Source organism: Castor canadensis, chromosome 2 (genome assembly GCF_047511655.1).
Source record: "Castor canadensis chromosome 2, mCasCan1.hap1v2, whole genome shotgun sequence".
Lineage (NCBI taxonomy): Eukaryota > Metazoa > Chordata > Mammalia > Rodentia > Castoridae > Castor > Castor canadensis.
In genome coordinates, this window is record NC_133387.1 from 105,736,854 (window position 1) to 105,755,660 (window position 18,807).

General features: G+C 46.4%; 1 non-coding gene across 1 annotated transcript; it reads left to right on the forward strand.

The window, feature by feature from the left end:
• Window positions 1-15,369: 15,369 nt before the first annotated feature.
• Window positions 15,370-15,478, forward strand: LOC141421035 (U6 spliceosomal RNA). Its single transcript, XR_012445740.1, has one exon. It is a non-coding gene; the product is annotated as a U6 spliceosomal RNA (small nuclear RNA).
• Window positions 15,479-18,807: the final 3,329 nt, after the last annotated feature.

The following is an 18,807-nucleotide window of genomic DNA, read 5'->3' on the forward strand; positions in this document are numbered from 1 at the left end:
GTAAATGGGTGGAACTGGAGGACATCATCTTAAGTAAAGTTAGGCTCAGAAGGCCAAAAGACACATGTTCTCCCTCATATGCGGATTGTAGACCTAAAACAAATGCAGCAATATTACTGGACATGAGTCACGCTAAGGGGAGACTGTGCACAGGAGGAATAGGACAAGTGAAGGAAACCAGAAACTTGAATGTGTTTGATGTTTTCTCTGTACTGGAATAAATATAGAAATCTTAAACTGGCCGGGGCCACCATGGGAAGTGGACTAGGGAGGAGTGAAGAGGACTGGTAGACATGAGCCAGTTGGGGTTGTAATACACATATGCATGGAAACAACACAAGGAAACTCCCTGTGTAGCTATCTTTATCTCAAGCTAGCAAAAATGTCATGTTTTTCTTTTTATCTTTTATCTTTTTTTCTTCTACAAAATCTGAGAACAGGAGGGCAGAACAGGTTCTGCTGGGGGGTGGGGGAAGTTGGCACCAGTGGGAATGGGAAGGGGAAGGGGAAAAAGGGTAGGAGGATTAATACGGCACAAATAATATATACACATGTATGTAAATGCAAAAATGATACCTGTTGAAACTGTTCCAGGAATTGGGGGAGAGGGGCTGAAGGAGAGTAGTGGAGGGGGTGAATTCAAGTATGATATATTTGATATATTGTAAGAAGCTCTGTAAATATAAATGTCACAATGTACCCGCACCCAACATAACAATAAAGGAAAAAGAAAAAATGGGGGGATGTTGCTGAGAATGATTCAAGAGGGGGTGAATTTGATCAAGGTACAAAGGCATACCCACCTGCCTTTGCAGCTTTGTCCAGATCACAAGAGGTGCCCACCCCAGGAACACAGCAGAACTCCGGGGACCAGGGAAAATTCATTCAAGGAACATACTCCTAGAAAGCCCAGCTATGCCACAGACCCTACTCCTACAGTCTCTCACAGTTAGCCATGGCCAGGTAGCTGGGTCTTTCCATATAATGTGAGAGACAGCTTATATAGGAAAGGACCATTGAAAGGGGCCACCCATGTGGCTGAAACCAGAGTTTTGGACCCCAGGCCCAAACTCCTGGGATTCCACATGCCAGATCCAGCCACTTACCCATATATGACAAGTAAAGAAGCATGGTGAAAGCAGAGAAAGATTTATTTTATTACACAGCTCTGGACATGTCATGGGAAGAGGCAGAGTGAGCACTCAGTCCATCTTCAGCCATCTTCTGGGTACAGAGATGAGCTATAGGTTTAAGTAGACAAAAAACTGGGGGCAGGAGACAAAGGTGTGCATAGTTCAACAGTCCCAGTCACAGGTGTGGTCTGGTTAACCATTATCTCAGTCCAAGGGTTCCCACAGAGGTTCCAGAGAAGTTGTCATCGCTGTCATCACTTGAGGGCAGTGATCTGGTTCTCATGAGGTGACTGCTCCTGCTCCAGGGTGCAGCCTCATCATTATAGGTTATTGTCCTCATTTGGAGGGGTGTCCGTCCTGCAAGTCTCCACTGTTCCTGATGAGACGTTTCAGTCCCTTCTCATAAAGATGTCATCGATCATCCTGTCCTTCCTTGATTCCAAGGTGGCTGCAGGAGAGAATGGCTCAGAGCAAAGGACAATAGGTACAAAATGAAGCGAGGGATGGCAAGCTCTTCTCCTGTGTTTAATTTATGGGGCCAAATAAGGAGTCAGTGCTCTTCAGCAAAAACAGTTTGAGCACCCATTACAATGGTCAGTGTTCCATGACTTGACAAGTCACTAAGCTTCAGTTGCACATCTGTGTGTGCGTGTGTTGCTAGGGATGGAACCCAGGGCCTCATGCATGCTACACAAAATGCTCTGCCACTGAGCTACACCTCCAGCCTAGTGCACAGATTGAGATGACATGAACTAGAAACATCAACTGACCCAGCCCCCAGGAACACATTCAGTCCCATGACCCTCAGTGAGTGTCCCAGCTCCTGCTGGGTTCTACAGACCACAGGGAAGGAAGACATAGTTAGTCACCAAACAACTGAGCTCTGCTACTAGCTATGCCAGGAAGGAATCACAGCCAACAAAGACAGGATCCAGGTGAGCCAGGTTCAGGAGCACTTGGAATTAATGATGCACATGCCTCTACCTTGAGACTGTCTTCCCTGCAGGGGTTTCCCAGAAGTTGTGTTTGTCCTAGAAACAGCCCTCCCCAGTTGGGGAGCTAGCCACACTGGACATCGGCCAGGAATTTGGAATTGAGACACATGATCATTTGGGTGGGTAGCTTGTCCTGTCAGAACCTGATGACTGTGGGACTTCCCTACACAAAAGGTGGAAGAAAGTCTGCTGGGAAGATGAATAGGGGCAGGAGAAGAGCCTCTGCTCCACAGCTCTGTATTCCTCTCAGAGTTTCAGTGGGTCTGGGCCCCACCTGAGAACAGAAAGGATGCAGAGGAAGGGTGAGAAAATGAGATGTGTCCGCAGAAGAGCTGAGCACACCAAATACAACCTAACAAATTATGGCAAAAAGCACAGAGAAAAAGTCTTCATAAGGAAACTACACTGCAGGCTATGCATGGGCTGGCAGGCTGCCCTGCTACCATATGATGGCCAGGCCTAGCCAATCAAGGAGCAGCCCCATTGCTGCAGCCACTGGTTAACAGATAGGCACAAGATCCAAGCCTCAGCACTGGCCATCCAGTAGGCTCCTATCTCACACCATGCGCAAAAACGCTGCCCTAGGACTTATGAGAGCAGATAAGAGGATTTGGAAGAATGGAGAGAATGTCTGGGTATATTTAACACAAACATTCCCAGAATGACTAAAGTGTTAGACATATTTTTTAAATTTATTTTTAAATGTTAGAAGGAAATGTGAAAGAACATTTTTACAATTTGGGAGTGGAAAATATTTTCCTTTACAAGACATGAAGTCCCCAAATAAGAAAACTGATAGGTCTCAACTTGACATCACTTACGCCATCTTAAACTCTGCTTAACCCTGGAGTTGTTGGCTCCAGTAGAGACGGGCTCCCCAAGGGAAACATCTTGTTTCTCAGCACCTGTGCCAGAACACAAGACCTAGCTCCTTGACTACCCCCAGAAACTCCTATTGCTGCCATTGGTCCATGACTGAAATGTCCTGGTTCCCAGCACCTGTACCATGATGGACAAAAGGCCTAGTTCCTTGACTACCCCTAGCAATGGGCAATGTACAAGCCATAGTGGAAAAAACTCCCCCTACCTTTTGTTTGTTTGTTTGTTTTGCAGTACTGGGGCTTGAACTCAGGGCCTACACCCTGAGCCACTCAGCCAGTCCTTTTTTTATGTAGGGCATTTTTGAAATAGGATCTTGCAAACTATTTGCCTGGGCTAGCTTAGAACCACAATCCTCCTGATTTCTGCCTCCTGAGTAGCTAGGTCCCCCTACCCTTTACCAGGTCCTTCCTTTCCTATAAAACCCTGAGTCTATAAGCAGAAGTGGTCTTTAGCTCTCTTGTTGCAGACCCACTCCACAGGTTTCGTCTCCTGAATAGATGTGTGTTGACAGCAAGTCATCTCTTTGTTGATCTCTCTGTGATTTTCAGTCTAACAAAACCAAAATTGCAATTCATAAAAAGTGAATACTTTTGTATGATAAAAGACACTGTTAATCAAGTTGTAAGTTTAGCAGTAGACTGGGAGACACAGAATATAAGACATTACACACTGAACATAAAAATGATTTCCACAAATTGATAGGTAGAAAATAGTTCAGTAGCAGCACAGTTATAATATAAACAAATCACCCTTAAAAGAAGAAATGTAATAACCAAAAAAATGAAAAGGTGGCCAGGCCCGAGTGACTCACGCTTGTAATCCTAGCTACTCAGGAGGCAGAGATCAGGAGGATTGCAGTTCGAAGCCAGCCCAGGCAAATAGTTCCACGAGACCCTACCTTGAAAAAAACCCTTCACAGAAATACGGCTGGTGGAGTGGCTCAAGGTGAAGGCCCTGAGTTCAAATATCTCAGTATTGGAAAAAAATGTGAAAAGGTATCCAGCATTTTGCCATTCAAACAAGATGTCAGATCAGTAAACAACCATAGAGATGTATCATCTCAAGGATTAACTAGGACATATTGGCAGAAGCCTTAATAAAGTTGTAAATCAGGTGCAGTGGTACATGCCTGTAATCCTAGCCCTCAGGAGGCCAAGGAAAGAGAATTGCAAATTTGGGGGTAATCTGAACTACATAATGAGACCCTGCCTCAAAAAAAAACAAGGACTGGGGATGTAGCTCAGTGGTAGCGCGCTTGCCTAGCATGTACAAGGCCCTAAGTTCAATCCCCAGCACCTGAAGAAAAGAAATCGGTAAAGCCACTTGAGGAGTAATGTAGTCCCATATGCCAAAATGTCAGAGATATATGGCATTGAATTAGCAATTCAGCTTCCAGGAACCATCTAGGAAAAAAAACACAAAAAACTTTTCAACATGTTTACTCAGGTGAAATACTGAGATTTCTATAGCAGCGTCCTTGGTAACAGTGAAAAACTGAATCTGTCTCCATGACCAAGCCAGTAGGAGTTTGGTTTTGAACTAGTATGTCCATCTGGAGACATCTCAGTGCCACTCCTCCTCACTCCAGTTGCTGGGCCTCAGAACTGGTCCAGTTGCTGGACCAACTCAGGGCTTGGTCCAGAGCTCTCTTTGCTGTGTACCCACAACCAAAAATACTCAAGTCACACTGAGTGCTTGAAAATGACCAGTCCTAACTGACAAAGGCTGTAAGTGTGAACTCCATACCAGATCTCAGCATCCTAGGCCAGAAACACTGTGTTATGTTCCAACCTGCTGGATGAACAGTTAGCAAGCTAGCACGTGAAGTTGCTCCAGCATCCTGGCCTCCAGCTCCACCCACCAGGTCATCTCATTGTGCAGGCTGACCTCTCCAGGGGCATTGGGGCTGCAAGGGTGAGGGTGGGGGTGCATCCTCAGAGAAGCTTCTGAGCAGGGCAGGAGGAACACACAGTCCCTGTGGACCAGGCCCACTATTCTGGTTCAGGCTTCAAGACAGGAGAAGACAGGAAACAGGTGAGCCAGGTTCAGGAGCATTTGGAATTAGTAAGGCAGATGCCTTTATTTTGAGACTGTCTTCCCTGCAGGGGCTTCCCCTGGGAACTGAGCAGGTGGCAACCTCTTACCAGGCTGGCGGTCACTGTGGTGACAAGGTGACAGAGCAATCACCATGGTGATGGGGATGGAGGCCTTTGGCTTTAAGTCCCAGTTTTCTGCATGGTAGCTCTAATGACAGAATGGTCACCATGGGAACTACGGGCCCTTGCAGGAGCACAGAGGCCCTGGCAGGAAAGTCCCCTGTTCCACACCTGGCCAGAGCAGGAAGCACTGAATGTAACTGAGTCCAGGGAAGCAGGCTGGGGTGTTAGGGACACAGTCACCTGGGGTCTCATTACTTGAAAGCTATCTACAAGTACCTAAAGGGTGAGACCTTTTCTGCTGAGTGTGTCAAGAAGACATAAGCCTGAGCATCTCTGCACAGCTGCAGAGAAAGTCAGCTTCACTGAGGACCCTGCCCCGAAGCTATCATGGCCCTGGCCAGAGAACATCTGGCCTGACAAGGCCTCAGTGGGAAAGAGTCCGGAAGAGAACAATGAAAAGGAAGAAACTGTGACTGAATCTCAAACCCAAGACCAGTGTGAGGTGGACCACATTCTCCTGGAGGCCCAGCGCTGACCGTGACACCTGCTTGGGATATTTCTGCTTTGGAAACCTGGTGGGGAACACTGAGGGGTCCCAGCTCCCCTGGGCTGGCTACTGCGCAGATGCTGGATGACAGAGCCAGGATGGAGGCCGCCAAGAAGGAGAAGGTATCTCTGTCTTGTGCAGCATTCTGGAATCATCTGTTTTTGTGTCCCCAACACTCAATGATTTGTTTGGCATTTAAAGAGATTTGCATCTCAAAAATCTGACTTTATATGTACAGGCTCTTTAAGAAAGATGTGGTTGGGGTGCCTTGTGGGGCAGAAAGGTCCTTGCTTTCTAGGCAGGCCTTGCAACCTGAAAGTCAGATTGCTCAGAGGTCCAGGAAGCAAATCCCACTTCAGACAGGCTCCAGGGGAGTTAGAGCCCTAACTGTTGGGGGGGTGGGTGTTAGGGGCCTGGGATCATAGCAGAAGAGCCCACTGCCTGATTTTGAGACAGTATGCAGCAGACCTCATGACAGATCAAAAGTGCCTGGGCTTCCTCCTTGCAGGAAGCCTGAGGATTATGGCTCCCTGGTGATAAGTACAGGGAAGTCCCTTTCTTCAACAATAGAGAGATGCTGGCATCCTCTGAGCCAGCCCTAAGCTGAGCAGTGAGCAAGGAGAGAGATGGGAACAAGGGACACTTGCTGTGAAACATGACAGAGAACACAACTACCTTCTCAAGCCAGCAACTGAGTAGAACAGGGGAAAGATGGAGTCCATAGGCAGAATCAAATCACTGTGGGCATGTTTTCCTCTAGCTTCTCTCCTCCTCTGTGTGAAATGATAAGGTCAGCATAAACATCCCACCAGTCTGCTTCTGGCTGAGCTAATGATGTTAGGAGATAAACAACCAGTCCAAGTCAGAAGGTTAGGAGATAAACCACACAGCACAGGCAGTGGTTGGGGCAGGGCCCCAACTAAGACCCACACTGCCTGTCACTGGTTCTGGGGTTTGAATAAGAGAGTCTGTCCAAAGGGGCCACTGCAGTCCGTCTGGGGAAAAGGAAGGTGGTGGGAGAGAAACCATGGCGAGTGCGTGTGTGCGCACGTGTGCTCTTATGTGCACAGTGAATCACTTCCCTGAGCCCCTGCATTCACAATAACTTGTGGCGTGATCCCTCTCTTGGTCTGGGTGTCCATTCTCAGACCCTTGAGCTGCCCACACCCTTTCCGATTCTGTCCCCATGGTGGGGGGTGCTTGTCCTGGTCAGGCCAGCTATGGAACCCTGAGGAAGGAAGCTGATACCTGTCAGCTTTCTCCCAATGGGCTAATCATCCTATTTGAACTGTGTTCCCAAGTTTGCTAGACTCAGGTACTGAAGAATCAGTTTGTCTGAGGCTCTTGCCTGCAGCAGAAATGAGAGAGACAGAGAGAGAGAGAGAGAGTCATCAGTTGTCTATTTTCTATAAACACCTTGGCTGGTATTCTGTCATGGCAGCCTGAGCTGGCAGCTAGAATGCTACCTCCCTTATTTCTTTCCCGCAAAGTGCTTACCTAACCTCCCATGCCAGAGCTTGGGTATAAACTTCAAGGTAGTGTCAGAAATGTCACTCATCAAGATAAACACTAATTTACATGACACTTTTAAAGAATCAAAATCAATGCAAACATTTATAATGAACCAATATGCAATGCTAAATGAAGGCAGGAAGACTGTCTCTAATTCCAGTACTAGGCAGCAGGGTCTGGGGTCAGATGAAGTGTGGACCTGCAATGCTCACTCCCTTGCCCCTGCTCTGGCTAGGTAAGGACTCACCCCTTGTCTTGTAGGAACCTGGCTTGGTTTTAGGATTGTTCTAAACATCTGACTTTCCCCCTTGACTTCCCAGACCCGCCAGGTCCAGCCCTGTGTCCCCTAGGAACTGTCTCCCTCCATCCCAAGTCTGCATCTATCCTTGGAGAAGTGGGCAGAGCCTTCCTTGAACTTTCAAAGATGTTCCCAGTTGTGGCTCCCAAGAGGAAATGTCCCATGTCTCTTTTTGACTGTTTTAGAAGGGTCTGCTTTGATCTGTTTCTCTGGCTATGAGCAGCCGTCTTGCTTGGACTGACCTTCCAGATTTCGAAGGTAGCTGTTCTCAGGAGCACATGGCCTCAGTGTCACATCCAGTGGCTTCTCCATGTGGACATCAGTTCTGTAGAGGCAGGCCTTGTCCTCCTGACATGCCCTGATCCCTCATGGCCCCATCCCACTGGCTGTGACATCATACTCCATTCCCTGATGGATCACCACTTCTAGGTGACCTGAACATGGGCTTTGGCCATCCTTTGGAGGACTTTCTGGTCTTTACTTTCCCTCCCCTCACTGTGACCCTTCCACTGGTCCCAAAATCAATTGGGTAATCTACACTGTCCACTTGGTGAGTGGAGGAGGAAGGGTCCACAGTAGCTATGGTTAGCTTGGCATGGAAGGTTTGGTGAGCACTTTTCAGGACGGCAGTTGAGGAGGTTGCATTCTAGGTGTATGGTCAGCTCAGGCTGCCATGAGAGATACCACAGACAGTGTTGATAAACAACAGAAATTTGATCTCTGTCTATGTCTCTATCTTTGTCTGTCTCTGTCTGTCTATCTGACTCTCTATATATAGATATATGTATGTACATGTATGGCGTGGTACTGGCATTTGAACTCAAGGTTTCACAATCACTAAGCAGGCACTCTACTGCATGAACCACACCTCCAGCCCCGTTTTTCCCTCTGGTCACTTTTGAGATAGGGTCTTGCTTTTTGCCTAGGCCAACCTGGATTGTTATCCCTCTATTTTAGCTTTCCTGCCATAGCTGGGATGACAGGTGCACACCACTAAGCTCAGCTTTTCTCCACTGAGATAGAGTCTCACAGACTACCCCCTACCCCCCACAGCTGGTCTAAAACCATTATTGTCCCAATCTCAGCCTCCCATAGCTGAGATAGCCGGGATGACAGGCATGCGCCACCGTACACAGCAGTTTTTCTGTGTATTTTTAATTCCTTTCCCTTCTCTGAATAGAACCACAATGTTCTCCTGAAGTCCAGGGTACTCATGGCCCTCTGCAGCAGGCCTAGAGGTCAGTTTGTCTGCCATCTAGGTCCTGACTTCCTTGGGCTCCCGTGGTGGTGTCCCGGGGTGCCCCTGAGGCATGTGTGTGTGTGTGATGGTGTGTGTAAGGGTCCCATGACTTGGCCAAGTCAGGCACAGATGAGGATGGGCCTCAGCCAGTGGTCTAAGTAGTTGTCAACAGGCCTGGAATGGAGCCACATGACCTCAGGCAAACTTTCTGCTTCTCCCCAGACCCATCAACTTTTCAATTCCTGTTTCTGTCTCCATAGGTTACCAGGTGTTCAAGCCTCTAGTTACCTGTAGCTGCTCCTATGACCTTGCTACATTCCAGGTCCTGCCATATGGATCCCCTGTACCCCCAGATCAGGTCTGCACACCCCCCTACTCTCCACATGGGTCTGTCCCTGATGGAGGTGAGCACTGGGCCTCAGTGGACAGACAGAGAAGCCACTGTGAGTCCTAAGACTGGCACTCTTTGGGCTGAGGCTAGTCACTAATTAGAACAATGACATTTGTCTCCAACAGCTGCTAAGGAGACCTTCCTGTCAGAGTGGCAACTGACAGGACAACTGCTACACAGAGGGTGGCCTGGACTAGAGGGAAGGGTGCACACGTTGAGGTGTGGATACTTAGGACCAGCTGGGCATGGTGATACATGCCTATAATCCCAGCATTTAGGAGACTAAGGCAGGAAGATCTTAAATTCTCAGCCTGAGACTACACAGCAAGACCTTGTCTCAAACAAAAAAACATTTAGAATGCCCAGTCAAATTTGAATTTCAGGTAAAAACAAATAAATGTTGTTGGCTTATTTGTTTTGTTTTTTTCTTTGAGACAGGATTTCTCTATGTAGCCCCAGACTGGCCTTAAATTTACTACATAGCCCAGGCTTGGAGTGCTGGGATTACAGAGATGCACCACCACACCCAGCTTAATAGATAATGTTTTAATATATGTCCCAAATATACATGGGATACTGTATTTTCTCTGCCAGTTCTAGGGAAGGCAAAACCACCCAGGTGAGGCAACTTCATAGCAGTCCTAGAAGAGCAGCCCAGCTGTGAGCTGCCAGCAGCCAGCCCTGAGCCTCGGGGAGGTGGCAGTGACCCAGCAGGCACCACACATCCATCCAAGAATCCACATTATTTGAAGTGAGCAAGATTACTCATCCATACAAACCCCCTCTATTGAGTTCTTTAAGAGTTATATATTTAAAGCTGGTGCTTTAAAAAGTTTTCTTTATACCATGCACACATGCTCATGGGCTTGCAATATCCAGACAGAGTTTTAGTGCTACATGGGTTTTAAACATCACACTTTCTCTCATGTTAAACCATAGAGTACCATAATCCTATAAAGTAATCCTACTATCTGTAAGTCATCTCTCTAACACATTTTCAAAATGGCTGCAAAGGTCATGAGTGTGGGTCACTCCTCCAGGAAATCCAGGAGGGGTAGTAGCCTTGAGCAAGTTTAGATAGTTGGACAATTAACACTGGAGTAAGTCAGCGAGTGGTAGGGCAGATTGCTTCCCTCAAGCCTTCCAGATACAGCCCAGACCACTCCACTAAGCCACCCTGAGAACAGGAGCCTCTCAGACTTGGGTAAGGTGGCCCAGTGGGTTGGAAGGATCAGAAGTTAAAGGAAATTCTTGGTTTATGGACAATGGGACTGAGCAGGGGAGACTTGGGCTGGGGATAGGAGATGGCTCAGGGTGATTCTATTAGCAGATCTGGGAGCTGGTGCTGTCTGTCTCTGCCCAGCTCCCCTAGAGTGATATCAGGTTGGTCAGGTTGGCGAGTTTACAACACAGAAAGCAGCACTCAGGTCTTTCCCCTGTTAACCCTTTCCCAGCACAGCACTGGGGGGTCCATCACCTTGCAGAGAGCTACCCTTTCCTGATTCCTGCCTCACCTGCCTCCCTCCCCATCCATGGTCACTACTTTTTTTGTCCACCTCACCTTGCTCCCACCTCTTCAGAGCTCCTCTCCCTCAGAGTCCAGCGATTGACATGTTAACACCCTTGTGTCAGGTATGGGTGTTAGGCTGCACCAAATACCCAACTAAACTGAGCTCATCAATAGTCTTCATCATCTCATCAATCAATAGTCCAGAGGCAGGTAGTTTTCAGCCCCATGTGGCCTCTGGGACAGCTTTTCTGATTCCCTTGACCTTTCCCTCATGGCTACCAGCTGTTACCACAAGCTCCAGAAGTACAGACAGACCCAGCAATGTTCCAGAAGTAAAACCAGGTGGGCGTTCTGTTGCTGAATCTCTCAGAGGCCTTGCAGTTCAGAAACCAGTCTAGTGGATGAGGGCAGGTGGGACAAGTCAGGCGGGTCCAGTGCTAGGCCTGTTGCCACCTGACCGTGAGCAAAACAGAGGCCGTATGGTTAAGAAGGAAGGAAGCGCTGGTTCTTGGGCAAGCAAGAAAGTGTCCTGTAGGAGTACCACACAGAATAGGAGCTGTCCAGGGGCCTCCTCAGTCCAAGTGAGACCAGAGCTTAGCTATAGGAATGGTAGAACAATTGCTGAGTGCCAACAACCCATGATAATCCAGGCCCTGAGGCTCTGGACTGCAAGACACAGACAGGCTCCTGCTCTCCTGGCTCTGCCTCTTAGGGGGCAAAGATCATTAACCCTAGACAAATAGAACGAGAAGTGGTTTCCAACAGTGACAGGCTCCAAGTGACATTTGGGCTGAGACCTGAAAGAGAAGGTGACAGACACTTTGCTTTCACAGCATTCCCTTTCTCATGCTAGGGAGAGGTAGCCTGAGATCCAGGACAGGGAGTCTCAGGGAGCCCCGGCTCTCTTGATCCAAAGCCTTTTGGGGCTCAGATCTCCTTGCCCCTACACAACAGAAATTCTTGTTTGAATGGCAGGATTTCTTATCTTAGCTCCCCCGTAGCTCTGTGGGATAGGGGTGGGCACAGAGAGGTTTTTGAGGAATGACGTGCTTATCCAAGAGAGCTAGTAAGAGTCCTATCAGATCCTCAGGGCTCCATCTCTTGCCTCAAGTCTCTTTGACAGAGCTGAAATGATGACTTCCCTGATTCCAGATCTCCAAAGGCAAAGATGTGATTGTCTTTCCAGTCAGCTGCTGGTATCTGACTATCTCCAATCTTACCCTCTGCTCATCTTCCTCTTTTTAAAATGAAGACATAATATCCAATATAATAAAATCCACCTTCTAAAATGAAGTCTGATGGGGCTTGGGATGTAACTTAGTGGTTAAGTGTTTGCCCAACATGCCCTGGGTTCGATCCCCAGTACCACTAGATAGATGGATAGATAGATACGTAGATACATAGATACATGGATACATATATACATAGATACATAGATAGATAGATGATACATAGATAGATAAAAAAAATAAATGCAGTCTGATGAGTGTTGTCAATCACCATCAAGACATGCTTCCCCTCATCACCAATTCCTCTTAGTACCACCCCTTGGCTGTCAATCACCTCTCCCACTCCAGTCCCTGGAAACCACTGTTCTATTTCTTCTCCCTTTAGTTTTGCCATTTTCAGAATGTCCTGTAAGCAAAATCATCGAATGCAATAGGCTATGTCTGGCTTCTGTCTTGCTGAGCAGTGAGTGTCCTGCAGTTGGGCTGTTTCCAGGCTTCGGCTGTCACGACTGAAGCAGCTGTGAATGTCCTAGTGTAAGGGGAGCAATGACAGAGGAAACTCCATTTTGGATGAGAGGCAGTTTAAACATAGACATCTAAAGAGGCATGGGAAACAACAGGCTTCTCAAGAGAAATATGAAGCCTCTCACCAAAGTCACGAGATGCAGCTGCACGAGGTTCGTGGTGGGCCCCAAGGCCAGGATGCGTTGGACAGATCTCCAAGGCCAGGACGAGCTGACCAGACCCTCTTGGAATGTCCAGTTCGATAAGGAGAGGGACGGACGAGAGGTCAGATTTAATGAGAAGTTAACTAGGCACCAACCATCACAAATGTAGTCCGGAGGTAGAATAGTCGGACCTAACCCAGTTAGAGCCCTGTATCATCTCCTAGACCTCAGCCTTTCTTGCTTAGCTCTTTCACTAAGTCCCACCCATCAGTGTGCTTTGCTGTCCTTTCAATAAACTTTGTGCTTGCTTTACTCTTAACTCCTGGTCCAGTGTCTTCAATCATCCACTATGCTGGGACACAAACTTGGGGTCATCCACCCAGTATCACTAGCACAGACAGGTGTTTGTGCAGATATGGCTTTCATTTGGGGAAGGGGATAAATACCTGAGGTGACATCATGCAGGTGTAACACAAGCTTGGAAAACATGACAAATTGTAGCATTTGACATCCCTACCACAATGTTTGAAGATTCTGGTTGCTCTACATCCTGCCCAGCTCTTGGTTTTGTAGACTGGTGGGTGTGTAATGGGAAGTAGACATGGTTTTAATTTGTACTTTTCTTTTTTATTTTTGAATTAGCGTACATTAATAATACAAGAGGGTTTCATTTTGATAATTGCATCAGTGCAGACAGTGTTCTTAGAACAAGTTCACTTCCCCTATTATATTTCTATTCCCCCCTCCCTTATCAGGCATCTTAATAGGTGAGGTGCTCTATACAGATCCTGGGCCTAAGTCGACTTTTGCTTCTGTGACTTGTGTCCCATGGACTGCAGACCAGCACCTCTCTCTGGTCACTGCTACCTCCTGGGATGCCCAGCTTGTTGGTCCCCCCAACCTCCAGCTCTCAAGGGCGGGATAGCTCATTGATTCAGAGTAGACCCTGGAAACAGAGTGCAGGCTTTACACCATGTATCAGCAAGGGTGATAAAGGTTAGTTACTTTATCACTCAATGGAACAATGACCTCCCTGACTGAAGTGAAGAGACTTCATAGATTTATCCATATGAAGAGTTTAGGACAGCTTCTGGTACAGGACACAGGTGCTCCCTGACTTATGGTGAGGTTAAATCCAGGTAAATCCATCGTAAGTTGGAAATACCTACACTATCCACCAACATATCTTAGCAGCATGGACACTGTAGTCTCAGTCATTCCTCCTTGTGACCCTGTAGTTGACTTTTCCAGGAAAGAATTGTACCACTAGCCCAAGAAAAGATTAAAAAATCAAAAATTGACATGTGGTTCCCATTTTTTGTGACGGGTTTTTTCCAGGTATGGTCTCATGAACCAGGGCAGGCTTTGAACTGCGATCTTCATGATCTCTATCTCCTGAGTAACTAGGATTATAGGTGTGAGCCACAGAGGCTGGCACATGCACTTTAATGACTGTTTTATTCTCCCAGCTCCACCCATCCCTCTGTTCACACACAGGACAGACGTCCCCTGTCTACAGAGTTCGATATCTCGACTCTCTGTACCTCACCAACATGCCTCAACTAGCATCACCTTATCAATAAGTCATGATTAGACTTTGGCATTGTCTAGACTTTGTGCTGCTCAGCTTTTCCATATATTTATTTTCAAAAAAAAATAGCTGAGTTTGCTTGGTCTTTTTTGTATGGGGTTGTTATCTATTTGTTCAGGCTCTTCTTATCTTCCTGAGTCAATTTTGGTAATTTATATTATTTGAAAATTTCCCATTTCCTCTAGATTTAAAAAATGTCTTGGGGGAGAAATGAACCAAGCCTTGTATGCACATATGAATAATAAAAGAAAAATGAAAAAAAAATGTCTTGATTTAACTCTTACATATAACTCACATAAAAATTTCAGACTCTCCCGGATCTGGGATTCAGCCCCTTTCAATGAGAAAGTTAAGCTGAAGTTGTTAACTCATGTCTTTTCTGTTATCTTTGATCAGATGACCAAGTGCTATTCTATTTTATTGATCTGTTAAAGAACTGAGTTTGGAGCCAGTTTGGTGGCTGTCTGCCTAAAGTCACAGCTACTCAGGAGGCTGAGGCAGGAGGATTCCTTGAGCTTGTGAGTTCGAGACCATCCTGGGCATAGCAAGAGCCTCTGAAAAGAAAGCACTGAAGTTGGAATTCACTGGTAGAGCTTATTCTTGTTTTCATTTGTGTGTTTTCTATCCTAACATTCCTGACTCCTTAATCCTAATGCTTCTTTCACTTACTTTGTCTTCTTTGTGTTCAGGTTTTCAGCATCTCGAGAGAAATGTTTTGCTTATCACCTTCCTGTCTCGTCTTTAGTAAGTGCATATGAGGATGTAAATGTTTCCTAGAGCACTTTGTCTCTGAGCCATCCTTTTTCTGTTCAGCACACTCATGGTCACTCATTGATGAAGGGTCTTTACCCAGTGCAGAGCCTCACTTACTGCAATACTTTTCCCTTTCCAAGTGGACAGAAATTTCAGTTGCCCTTCTGCTGTTCGTTGCTGGTCTGCCCTACCCCATGTGCCAGGAAGACCCTCTCTGTGCCTTAGGTCTGACCCCCCTGAGACATTTGCATCTCTCCAAACACTTCTGACCCTGTGCTGGGGTCCTTTGGTATGTGCTTCTCACTCTTGCACCAAGGACTGCAAGAAAGGGTCCTAAGAAACCCTGTTCCTTCGCCCACAGAGAAAACCCCACAGTCACTCTTGCGTCCCCTATAGCTTTGTGACTTTGGGTTTGTATGAATTTCAGCCACTTGTCTCTTCTGCTGGGTGGTAGGTAGTCACTGTGCTCATTTCAGCCACTAGGTCACCAAAAACAGAACAATACAGAGGAGATTAGCATGGTCCCTGCCTAAGGATGACAGGGAAAGGCATGAAGCCTTCCATATTTTTCCAAACACAGTCATCTTGAAATAACAAATAGGTAAAATAAAACTAGTCATGTTTGTAACCTCGACCTAGGCATAAACTAGGTACTCAACAATGCTGACGAAACAAGTGCTCACGATCCCCTTCCAACCCATCTCTGGTCACTGACCCATACTCAGTATTAATTAGGGAACCCAGGGGCTGCAAACAGTGCCACACAGAACTGTGTTCTCACAATGCAGTGGCTAGCTGGAGGTTCTCTGAGTGGTCATTTAAGAATGCAGGCTTCTTCTACTTTGTGGCTCCACACTCCCCTAAAACCAAACTGTTATCTGCATCTAGCCAGGGAAAAGCAAGGAAGAACATGGAAGAGCCATTCTCTCCTCCAGCGCCTGGACCTGGAATGCTCTGCAACCACTTCCACTCACATTCTACCCACATGTCTCACTGCTAGGGAGGCTGAGAAACACAGCAGGGCACCTGGCATTGTCATCACAGTGGGCAAAGGGGTCACAGAGTCGGGTCCACAGCTGGCAGCTTGTTCCACAGTCCACATACCCAAGTGTGGTTTCTTGTCACATATAGAACACACATCACGCATGCAGTTCTCACATCCAAGGCAAAGTCCATGATCTCAGGGTGGGAGACAGGGCTCCTTGTGAGGTTCAGAAAATGCTGCTTGTGCCCACTGAAGTATAAACCAAAAATGAGTAACCCATCCACCAGGGAAGATGGGAGCACGGACAGGGTGTTACTCAGCTTCCTGTTACTATAACAAATACCCAAGATAATCAACTTATAAAGAGAAGAGGTTGGATGGGGATGTAGTTCAGTGGTAGAGCACTTACCTAGCATGTGCAAGGTCCTGAATTTGATTCCCAGCACTGCAAGAATAGACTGACTCTCTCTCTCTCTCTTTCTCTCTCTCTCTCTCTCTCTCTCTCTCTCTCTCTCTCTCTCTCTCTCTCTCTCTCAAAAAGGTTTATTTGACTCACGGTTTTAGAGGTTGCAGTCCATTAGTCCATGGTTGGTTGTACCATTGCTTTGGGCTGGTGGTGGTACATTCTGATACGAGGGTATGGTGAAGCAAAACTGCTCATCTTGTGGCCAGGAAGTGAAAGAGAGAGGAAGAGGAAGGGGCTGGTGTCTATGCTACCCTCTGAGGGCACTTCCACAATGACCTAAAGAGCAACCATTAAGCCTCACCACCTAAAGACTTGACCATGTATGCACATATGAATAAAAAAGAAAAAAAACTTGACCACCTCCCAATAGCACCATCCTGGGGTATAAATCTTTGCCATACGGACCTTTGGAGGGGACACTTTGAGTCCAAACTACAGTAGTATAACGCATAAAACTCCCATTTGGAAAGAGAAAAGAATGAGAAACAAAGAAAGATCCATGGCAATGAGGAAATCTCACTAAGCAGAGATCAGGAAGGTGCCCTTTCCCAGATGGGCTCTGGACCTGCCTCTGGGATGAACTCAAGTTCCCAGTATCCATCAGGGCACCAGTGGTTCACACCTGTAATCCTAGCTACTTGTGAGTCTGAGATTGGGAGGATCGCAGTTTGAGGTCAGCCCATACAAATAGTTCACAAGACCCCATCTCCAAAATAACTAAAGCAAAATGGGCTGGAGGTGTGGCTCAAGTGGTACAGCACCTGCTTTGCAAATGTGAAGCCCTGAGTTCAAATCCAGCCTCACCAAAAAAAACAATATCCAGTCTCATCCTCACCCTTTGGGAGATTGTTTGGCAGTCTGACATGGGCACAGCTCTTCCACAACCCACTTCTCACAGATAAAGTCTGGGAGCCCAAAATTATTTTTGGACTTGAACATTCAAAGGATTTTTCAAGCCAAGCTTATAGGGTTTCTCCTCAAAAACTTAGCAGACATCTCTATGTTCACAGACAACAAAATGTGCCAGTAACTATGCCCAAAGTTCTCTCGCACACTACTTTTTTTTTTTTGGTGGAACTGAGGTTTGAACTCAGGGCTTCACGCTTGCTAGGCAGGTGCTCTACCACTTGAGCCACTCCACTAGCCCAGGCCTAGCTTTTTTAATTGTTGAAAAGAGGGTCTCAAGGACTTTTTTGTGGCTGGGGCCAGTCTGACTTTGAACCCCAATCCTTCTGATCTCAGCCTACCAAGTAGCTAGGATTACGGTGTGAGCCACTGTGCCCAGTTTTTGTTAGCCATTTTTAGTTTAGTTTCTTTTTTTTTTTTTGGCAGTACTGGGGTTAGAACTCAAGGCCTCATGCTTGCTTGCTAGACAGGTGCTCTACCACTTGAGTCACAACACCACCCCTTTTTTGTGAAGGGTTTTTCTCAAGGGTTTCACAAACTATTTGCCTGGAGCTGGCCTCAAACCTCGATCCTCCTCATCTCTGCCTCCTGAGTAGCCAGGATTACAGGTGTGAGCCACCGGTGCCTGGCTCCGATTTACAATTTTAATGTAAATTTAATTTTCATTATGCAAGTTCATACCTGCATATAATGTAGTTTGATAAATTCATCCTCTGTTCACCACCTCCTTTCCTCCCCTCCCCACTGTCTCCCTGCCAACGGTTCCCTTTTATACTCATGTCATTTTTTTTTTAGGTCTTGATTTTTCATATGAGAGAAAACATGCTTTCTGAGTCTGGCTTATTTTTCTTAACATGATGATCTCCAGTTCCATCCATTTTCCCTCAAATGACATCATTTCAGTCTTCTTTATGGCTTTCATTGTGTATATATAACCATGCTTTCTTTATCCATTCATCAGTTGGTGGCCTGATTTGCTTGGCTATCGTCAACAGAGCTGTGCAGGTGTCTCCATCATGTGCTGATTTACATTCCCTCAGGTATATGACAAAGATTGGTAGAGCAGAATCGTATGCTAGCTCTACTTTTAGTTTTTTGAGGAATCAACACATGGCTATGTGGAGTGGTGGTACTGGATGATATGGTAGTTCTGGGTTCAGTTTGTTGAGGAGCCACTGTGCTGATTTCCAGAGTGGCTGCACTAACTTACTTTCCCACCAGCAGTGTATAAAGGTTCCTTTTTGCCTCAAATCCTGACCGGCGATTGTCATTGTTTTCTTTCTTTTTTTAATTTTATTTTTTTTTACTGTGCTGGGTGGGGATACATTGTGGCATTTACAAAAGTTCTTACAATATAGCAAATCTTTGCTTGTTTTCTTGAGGATACATTATGACGGATGAGAGAGAGTCTCAATTGCATGTCACCATGCATTCTCTTTATGGCAAAGGATGTCAATATTTCATAAGGTATTTATTTGCTGCTATTACTTCTTCTTCAGAGAACTGTCTGTTAAATTCATTTACCCATTTCCTAACTGCATT